The following is an 8,677-nucleotide window of genomic DNA, read 5'->3' on the forward strand; positions in this document are numbered from 1 at the left end:
GTGGTTTTCTTTGTTGGGTCTTATGTTGTTGCTATTAAACAGAAGATAAAGCATTTGACCTTTGATCTTTAACGTGCGCCCGTCCCCACCTCACCACACCGCTGCATTTACCAAAGGTTTTTGGTAACCTTTTTTGAACCATCTGTAAATAAACAAGGGAATTTTCTTTTCCATCAGGGGTTTCTGTTAACAAAATTCAACGTTTCGTAGATGAAACGTTAAATTACAGAACGTGATACCCGCTAGTTAATTCCACGTTGTGGCCGATGCAACAGAAAAACGCAGGTCTACCCGAAAACAATTGCTCAATTGTACTCCAGTTGATGCACGTTCCCATGAAAGAATACTGATGTATAACACTGTCAGGATAAATTGTTAAGATTGTTTTGTTGTTGTTGTTTTGTTTTTTTGCCTGTTTGAATTAATTAATACAACTTTTAAAAACATGGCTATCTAGCACACACTCTAAACAATCACCTGTAGTTACGATTTTCTGCGTTTGCAGGTGGATGTTTACGGTTATATTTCAGAAATTAAAATATACGTCCTAGAAACATATGTACCTTTTGAAAAATAACCTTAAAGCATGAATTAAACATGATTTTCTTTAAAATTTCTGTCTTAAAAAGAGCTTTTTTTTTTCTTAGTCTGATGTAGTATGTTAATTTTAAATGTCATGTCGTCATGAAGTGTAAGCAGACATTCACCTTAATTAACAGAGACAAAGGCTTTCAAAGATCCATTTTTGTATCATTTATCTATGTAATGTAAAGTTTCTGAATTAACTGGGCTTTTCAATAATATTCTACTTATGGAATGGGTCTGCATACCCAGGAAGTGTAAATCAACTTAGATTCTTCCATATGTGCATCTCTGAGGTCAGACACTGTTGTAGGACCAGGTGATCCTACTCACAGTCTCCGTTTTATTAATCCTAGTAAAAGTGAGTTTTTCTTTCTTTCCATTTTCAACTTCATCTTTCAGTGTCTGCCAGGTGTTCAGTATCATTGTGTGTTTTGGACTGTATCGCAAATGTTTCGGTGACACAATAAAAACTCATGCAAATTCCCATCAATAACCATAAGACAGTTAGAAGTGACCTCATTTTCCAACACAGTCTAAATGTGTGCAATTAACTTTTCATCCCCCCCAATGCCTGAATCTATATCCAACGGTACACAAGTACCGATAGTTTTTGTGTTTTTGCTGCTAATCAGATTGAAATTTTAATCAATTAATTTAAAATGACAAATTTGAACATTGGAAATACCATTCGTGTAAATTTAGGTATGATGCTAATTAGATACACTAGTCCATAAAGGAATATGTATCAGAGTCATTATACCGTTTGATGACAAATATATTAACACGTTATAATGTACAAACCTATAATCGATACTGTCACCTTCTTTAAAAAAGTGGCCTAAATTATTTCCTTCCAAAAGTGATTTTGGCAAAAAAGAAAAAAAAATTAAAATCACCACCTCATTTTTCAGGATATGCTTTAGCAAATAAATACATATATGTTTTTGAGCAAAAAAATGACTTGGCTAATTATTTTGGGAAGATGACGATATACTAACTGGTTAAGTGGTGTCTGTCTTGTTTCTCTTTTGTTTAGATTGTACACACTTTAAACATCATCCTCTTATTTGTGCAGCCATGGGTGCAAAAATCTACAACAGTAAAACTCTCAATTCCTCCCCGGCTCCCAAAAAAAACAATCATTAATTCTCGGGAACAACACCCTCCTCCCGCTCCTGTTTCTTTTTGGCTCGGCCCTCAACTGAAGCATCTCCCTCATCAGGTTGGGTGAGTTCCCGCTGCCGCTCTTCTAATTAAAACGCATAGCTGGCAAATAAAAAATAAAAATAAAAATGAACAAGACTCTTAGATCCCACCGACGTGCCGGAGGGCTTCACATTCTTTCTCCCGAAAGTGGTTTAGGGTGCTCCTTCATATGCGTTCGGGTTTCACCTTTGACCTGAATACTGAGCAGCATTCTCCACATCCCAGCCTCCGCTTCGCTTTCTCTCTCACTCTCTTCTTATCTCTCTCTATCCACCCATCTTATCTCTCTCTCCCCGTCCGTTTATCTTTTTTGGAAGCGGTGCCGTTTAGTTTCACTCACTGGAATCCCATGTTGGAGTCATTCCCTCCTTCCAGTGCGGTGAGTACACTTAATACTTTCTCTTTTTTGTTTGCTTTTCTTTCTCTTTATTTGCTTTTCTCACTGTAATTCTTCGCATGTGCCGCTACTGCTAATTTGCCAAGTACGGTTTATAGACACGCACCATTACAATAACTCGTGTAATCATCAGCTGTCATTTATTGCACAAGGATCCAGCAGGTGTGATCCGGCGTTTTATGCTCCACAAATGATCCATTCCGGCAGCTTTAACAGCGCGTGCCGACATATTAATAATGCAAGCTTGTCAGCGTTTTCTTTTTATTATTATTATTATTATTATTATTATTGGCCTCAGCTGTTTTTAACTTCTCCTCAAACATCCACAGTTTTGGCCAAAAGCGCAGTGATTGCGCTCTTCCTATTTAAACCTCTCTGTGAACCTCGTGCAGGTTTGAAGAGAAAGCCTCTCCGTGTGCCGAAATTTCATTCCATGTTGTAAAAATATCGATCTGTTGTGACCCCTGTTTTTCTCAGAAGCAGAGTTGCAACAAAGTTGGGTTTGTAAGACGCTCACGTTCCTGGAAGTGTGGAACTTTTTGTATACCTAATCGGAGTTAGTGACATCTGGAGGTGTTTTTTATGAGTTCCTCTGGGGAGTTTATCTGTTTTGTTAGCGATAAATCCAAGTTAAATGCTTAGCTGGGTCAAATAAACATCACTCCTGCAAAGATATCTTAACAGGGATCACAACAGGAAAACTTTCAGAGCAAAGGGATTATGTGTAATGTATGGATGTCGTTGGAGCTGCTGAAAATCAAAGATGAACTTAACATAAAACAGTGCAGTGTGTGAAAACGTAACTAACAAAAAAATAAAAAAAAATTTTGTATGTGTGTATATATATACTAGTTTATCAGTTTTAATTTAATGACTTTTGTGTCCTGTTGGTTGCTTCAATTTGGTCAAAAGGTTTGGACACCACTGATGTAGAGGAAATATAAGGTGCAATATCGGTATGAAACATGGTGGTGGCAGCGTGATGCTGTGGGAATTCATTTCCTCAGCTGGGAGGAGTGGAGTGGACTGGAAGATATTTGGGGTTCGATCCAGGGCAAAGCTGGATGAAAACCTCCCAGAAGCTGCAAACGACTTGGGTTAAAATGGTCCAGTCAAAGTCCAGGTCTGAATCCATTTTAAAATCATTGGAAAGCATAATTATTGTTGTTTAGAGACACTCTCCAGCCAATCTTACTTAGATTGAAGTATCTCACTAAAAGGAGAGAGGAAACATTTCAAACTCACTTCAGACTTGCAGCTGTAACCAAACCAAAAGTTAACTGTCATAAATGGCAATACCTTGAAAAAGTTCTTTTTTCAATCCAGTTCCTTCCCCATCAGAATAATGCACTCCTTTGTGATTTTCTATTAGAAAAAGAAAAAAAATGATACGAAAATATGTTCTGGTCTGTGGTTAGGAGATGATGCAATGTAGGAAATGTCCAGAGTGTAAAAAAAAATCAAAGTATTCAAATCAAGTAGCGGTGAAGAAGATTGACTTTTGACATTTTGAAAACTGGACGTTTGACTCCAAGAGGAAGTTAAGAGGATGCAAAAAAAAAAGTCATCATTCATCATTCAGCAGTAGCTACTGTTACTCTTTGCCAAACTATGAATCTGGTTTTGAGAGGGAACATTCTTTAAATGTTTGGTCGGACGACAAGCAGCTGCCAGGACTTGTCTGTCTTTCTGACAGCTCCTCTTTACCACGACAGGACTTTGAACTTTCAGTTTAATTTTTACCCTCAAAGTAATGATAATCCAGCAGATTAAAACCTGGCTAGGCTTATTGCAGCCAATATTGCACCTTGTCTTTCCTCTACATCAGTGGTGTCCAAGGATCAGAGAGAGTGATTCCTGCAATGCTTCATGTTTGTCTCCAGATGGTTTGGGAAAATTTTGATGGAATCTGATTCCAATTGTGTTGCAAACACTTTCTGAGTGGCTGAAACCTACAGTCACATATAAGTACACTGCAAAAACATAAAATCTTACCAAGTATTTTTGTTTACTTTCTGGGGCAAGCAGAAGTACTTTTACAATGCAATGAGACAAATCTAGCTCACAACTAACGTTTGAGAGAGTTATAGGAGCTTGTTCTAAGTCAGTGGTTCCCAAAGTATGAGAAAAAAAAAAAACAGTTACACAAAAGTGTTTCACTGTAAAGATGGTTTGTAGTTTGTTTTGTGGTCTAGACCACCGGTCTAAGTCAATAATTCTGTAATATTGATTAAAAAAGTTCCACTGGTAGATTTTTTCACTTATGGGCCAAATGTGTTTTTATAAGAGAAAAACATCTGCCAGTGGAACTAATACATTTTCATCATCATCAAGGAATTACTGACTTAAAACTAGCTCCTACATCTAGCAGGAAAGTTGCTTTTAAGTTAGTTTTGTCTTGCTAAAGCTATTTTTGTCTAGTTTCTTGTCGCGAAACAAGACAAAAATACTTGGTAGGATTTTGTGTATTTGCAGTGCATATTAAGACTTCAGCAATAATGTCCCTGAATAAAATTAAGACATATAAAAGTTAAAAGAAACTCAGTATTTAAAACACTTTGATACTGGTAAGTAACATTCTATTTGTTTTTAATACTAATGTTTTCCCTGGAACAAATCTTTGCATTTTTGCCCTAAAAAGTTGCATACGTAATTATCATATAGCAGTTGCTGGAAACATAGCAAGAGGAAACACTGGCAAGTGAAAGAAAATGCATCGTTTGCTTGTTGTATCAGATTCATGGTTCGTATTAAGTTTCTTTTTCTTTGGAAAATCCAACTGAAGGAAATTAAGTGTTCAGAGGAACCAAATAGGTCAAAGTTGTTCCTTGCTAACATGTCTTTCGAATTTGGACACAATGTTGCCCCACATGCCTTGATCAATGTGTTAAAGTTGTGTGGAAAGACGAGCCCAGAGAAAAATTTACAGACCCCCTAAAACAGGGGTGTCAAAGTCAAATGGACGGAGGGCCAAATAAAAAATTTAGCTACAAGCCGAGGGCCGGACTGATCGAATGTTCATTGAGATTTTTTTAAATGACGACGGTCTAGTGCAGCGGACCGCCCAAGCCTTCGTAAATTTCCTGCTGCTTGTGACCATCGAACGGGGCGTTGTGATCGACCGGGGGAGGATCGAACGGGGCGTCGCATATTTTCAGACGGGGTGCCGGCTTGCTGCGGGCCGGTTCTAATAATAAATCAAGATCATCCCAGGGACCGTAGAAAATCTTCTCGCGGGCCACCTTGACTCTGACATATGTGCCCTAAAAGATCTACTTCCTTAAATCACTTGTTAGCATTCGGTACAGTCGGTCTCTTTCGAAGCACTAGCTAAATGAAGTATGTAGCTGTTAACTGCTCTTATTTAACTGGTTACAATATTACATTTGCCTTTTGCTATCTTAAATTTTACACTTTAAACCAATAAACCAAGCAGTATTAACGAGATGATCCGTGATTTCTGCTAGTCAAATGAAAAAACCAACAACTTTTGAAGAAATATAACTTTTAGCTATTTAGCTTAGCTTCCAATCAACTCGTTATTATGACGAACGTTCATCGTCTTTCAATATTAAGAGTCCAAATGTCAGAGTAAAAGAGTAAATTGGTCTTTATCACACTGTAAAATTATTTTAATTGAACTGGAAAACACAGATTTCTCATTGGCTTTAGCCTATCAAGCAACAGCAAGTAGCTCTGTTTTCATTTACCATAACATTGAACAAATTGGAATAAATCTGCTAAATGGAAAGAAAACTATTTCAAAAAATCTAGGATGAGGTAGTTTTTTTGGCTGTATCGAAATGTTTCTTAATGATTTATCACGTGAGCAAACTTGTTCACGTGTGATTTTAATTCCGTTTGTTATTTAACGAAAACACCGCAATTCTGGAATTGTGTTTTCTCAATATCTTTATGCCAATATGTCCTTTTCTCTTTCTCCAGTCATTGAAGGCGTTCAAAGATGTCCTCCGTTTGGATAAGTTTGAGTCTGTTGTATCTCCTACAACACAGCGTTTCATCAGATGAAGGTAATATGCTTTATTTTATTTCTGATACTTGGAGAGTTTAACAAGAATAGCTCATCTAAATGGAGTGATAATAATAATAGAATTATTATTTTGCTGTTTGTCTTTGTTTAGCGGTGCTGCTGACTTGCCCCAAGAAAGTTTCAATGAGCTCTGGCGACACAGTTACAGAAAACTGTTCAATTAAATGGAAAACTAACAGGAGTTGTAACATTACAAATTCCTTGATTCACACAAATGGCACCATCACAGAATGTGGAAGTACTTCAGGAATGTACAAGTGTGCCTGGAATAACTCCATTCTGAAACTGGTGATTACTGGCCAAAAAGAGGTCAATATCACAGTTGAGATTCACTCAAACTGTGGTTTGGCTTCTGATCTTATCCATGTGCAAGTCTACGGTGAGTTACTTTCAGCATCTAAAAGTCTGTTTTCTTTTCAGACATGAGAGCAAGTTGTATTAAAAATAAGATGTATTCATTTTTAGAAATGACGCAGACACCTGCATTGAAGACAGGGATAGAGGAAGAGGAAACCCAGTCCTATCTCATATCCAGCATACTGGGTGTTCTTGCTACAGTCATCGTTGTGGCCATTTTGTCTTATCTTATAAGAAAGTATATAACTTCAAAAAGAAACCAACACACAGGGGTGCCCCAGCAGGACGATTTCATTTCTTCTCCATAAGAAATGAAAGAAAGTTTTCATCCTTTCTTTCTTACAGAACTCTGTTGGAAGGACGTTGGTCAGATGGTGGCAAGTCCACTGATCTATAACTGGGACTATTAACTCTTTGTGAGTCAATTACTAAAGCTTGGTGGCAGCTTTGTGCACATGTATTGTGTACATATCTGTATGAACAAACTCTTTATCCATAGAGTGATTGAGTGCTGACTTGTTGCTATGACCAAATTTAACACAGTTAAGTGTTAATGTTTTGTATATGCATACTGCATTTGTTGTAAATGAAAGGTATTCCTCATCGTACTTTTTATTATGAATTTATCTACAACTTTCAACGAGGGCCATTTGCGGTCCTGAGACCCACATTTATTTATTCAGTTTTGTTATGGTGTTTAACACTAGTGATCCACATTAAAATCTAAATCTATTCACGTTTGATAGCTGCTTTCACATGGCATAGATGACATATCAATTAAAGGTGTACGTTGAAATGCAATTACATTAAACTTGTCTAGAGGACGTGTGTGAAGAAGAGTCTTCTTTCAGATCAATTGGGAGAGGAGTACCACCTGGCACTTTGCTTGACACCCAAGTAATACGAAGGGTGCAATAACGACCAAACATCAGTTTGCATTCCGTTTCTATGGTAACCAGTGTTGGGTTGGTTAGATTGAATAATTAACTGTTTCCCAATTACTGTAGCCATGACATTTGATTAATTACATTTAGTTTATTTTTGGGATCTGTTATAGGTGAGGGGGGGCACTGTAACTTCAAGTTCTACAGTGATTTGTAGGGATGGGAGCTTTGATTAGACGAAAAAACGTCAGGATGTATCTCTATCAATGAGACATTCAAAACACTGACACGTCTTTGTCCTTATTTACCTTGAAGAAGCAAGTTTGGGATAACTCACATTAATGATGACTGGGAGGATGCAAATCATTGCACTCTCTTTTTTTTCTTTTTTTACAACACGTCTATTCAGTGCTGTTTCTTCGTGTAAAACCGTATTCAAGCAATTCTGCTTACATAGTGTTTTTGTGAATGACATCATGACCTGTATGTATAATTTTAAAACCATTATTTTTGACGAGTTCTGATAAATGAACAAGAGCTAATTCAAGCTAGAGCTGCAAACTTAGATCAAAATTTTGAATATTGGTGAACTGTGGACATGAATCAGTTCATTTTAACCTGAGGGAACTGAATTCAGAACCAGATCTTTATAAGGGTGAACTGGGAACAAACTCAGCACAGCAATGACACGGATATCATTCATTTCAGCCGTCTGAATATCACATTAGTCCACGTCTACGTCGAGAAAGCAGCGGGATTTGCTAACTGTGTTACTGAAGGCTGACTAATATGCAATACACACCAATATCAATGTATTTCTATGTTTTTTTATGTAATTAAACACTAATGTTACTTTGTGTAATCATCACTAAAATTATTTTATGTGTCTCTGATGAATTTGTAAAAAAATAATTTGAAATGTAAATAAACAGTTTTGATAACTTTTCCTCTCAAGCAGCCATGTTGGTTTTTTTATTTGAGCAGAGTTTCCAAAGTAAGAAATCAAACTTATTTGACATTTTTTACAAGTGGCACAAAAATCCCCCTCTGAACTCTCCCTAACCGATTTTCACTCGTCCTCCGGCTTTCAACAACAAAAGTTTGTGGTGATTCCCCCCAATCTGTGTCAGACTGATATCCTGAGAGGAATTTAAGAAAACAACAACAAACGGCTAATCTGATCATCTCACTACTTCC

At 37.0% G+C, this 8,677-nt stretch overlaps 1 long non-coding RNA gene across 1 annotated transcript; it reads left to right on the forward strand.

The window, feature by feature from the left end:
• Nucleotides 1-2,098: 2,098 nt before the first annotated feature.
• LOC122822975 lies at nucleotides 2,099-8,437 on the forward strand. Its single transcript, XR_006369260.1, has 4 exons — nucleotides 2,099-2,170; nucleotides 6,134-6,219; nucleotides 6,331-6,618; nucleotides 6,705-8,437. It is a non-coding gene; the product is annotated as an uncharacterized LOC122822975 (long non-coding RNA).
• The last annotated feature ends 240 nt before the right edge of the window (nucleotides 8,438-8,677 follow it).

Source organism: Gambusia affinis, linkage group LG20 (assembly GCF_019740435.1).
Source record: "Gambusia affinis linkage group LG20, SWU_Gaff_1.0, whole genome shotgun sequence".
Lineage (NCBI taxonomy): Eukaryota > Metazoa > Chordata > Actinopteri > Cyprinodontiformes > Poeciliidae > Gambusia > Gambusia affinis.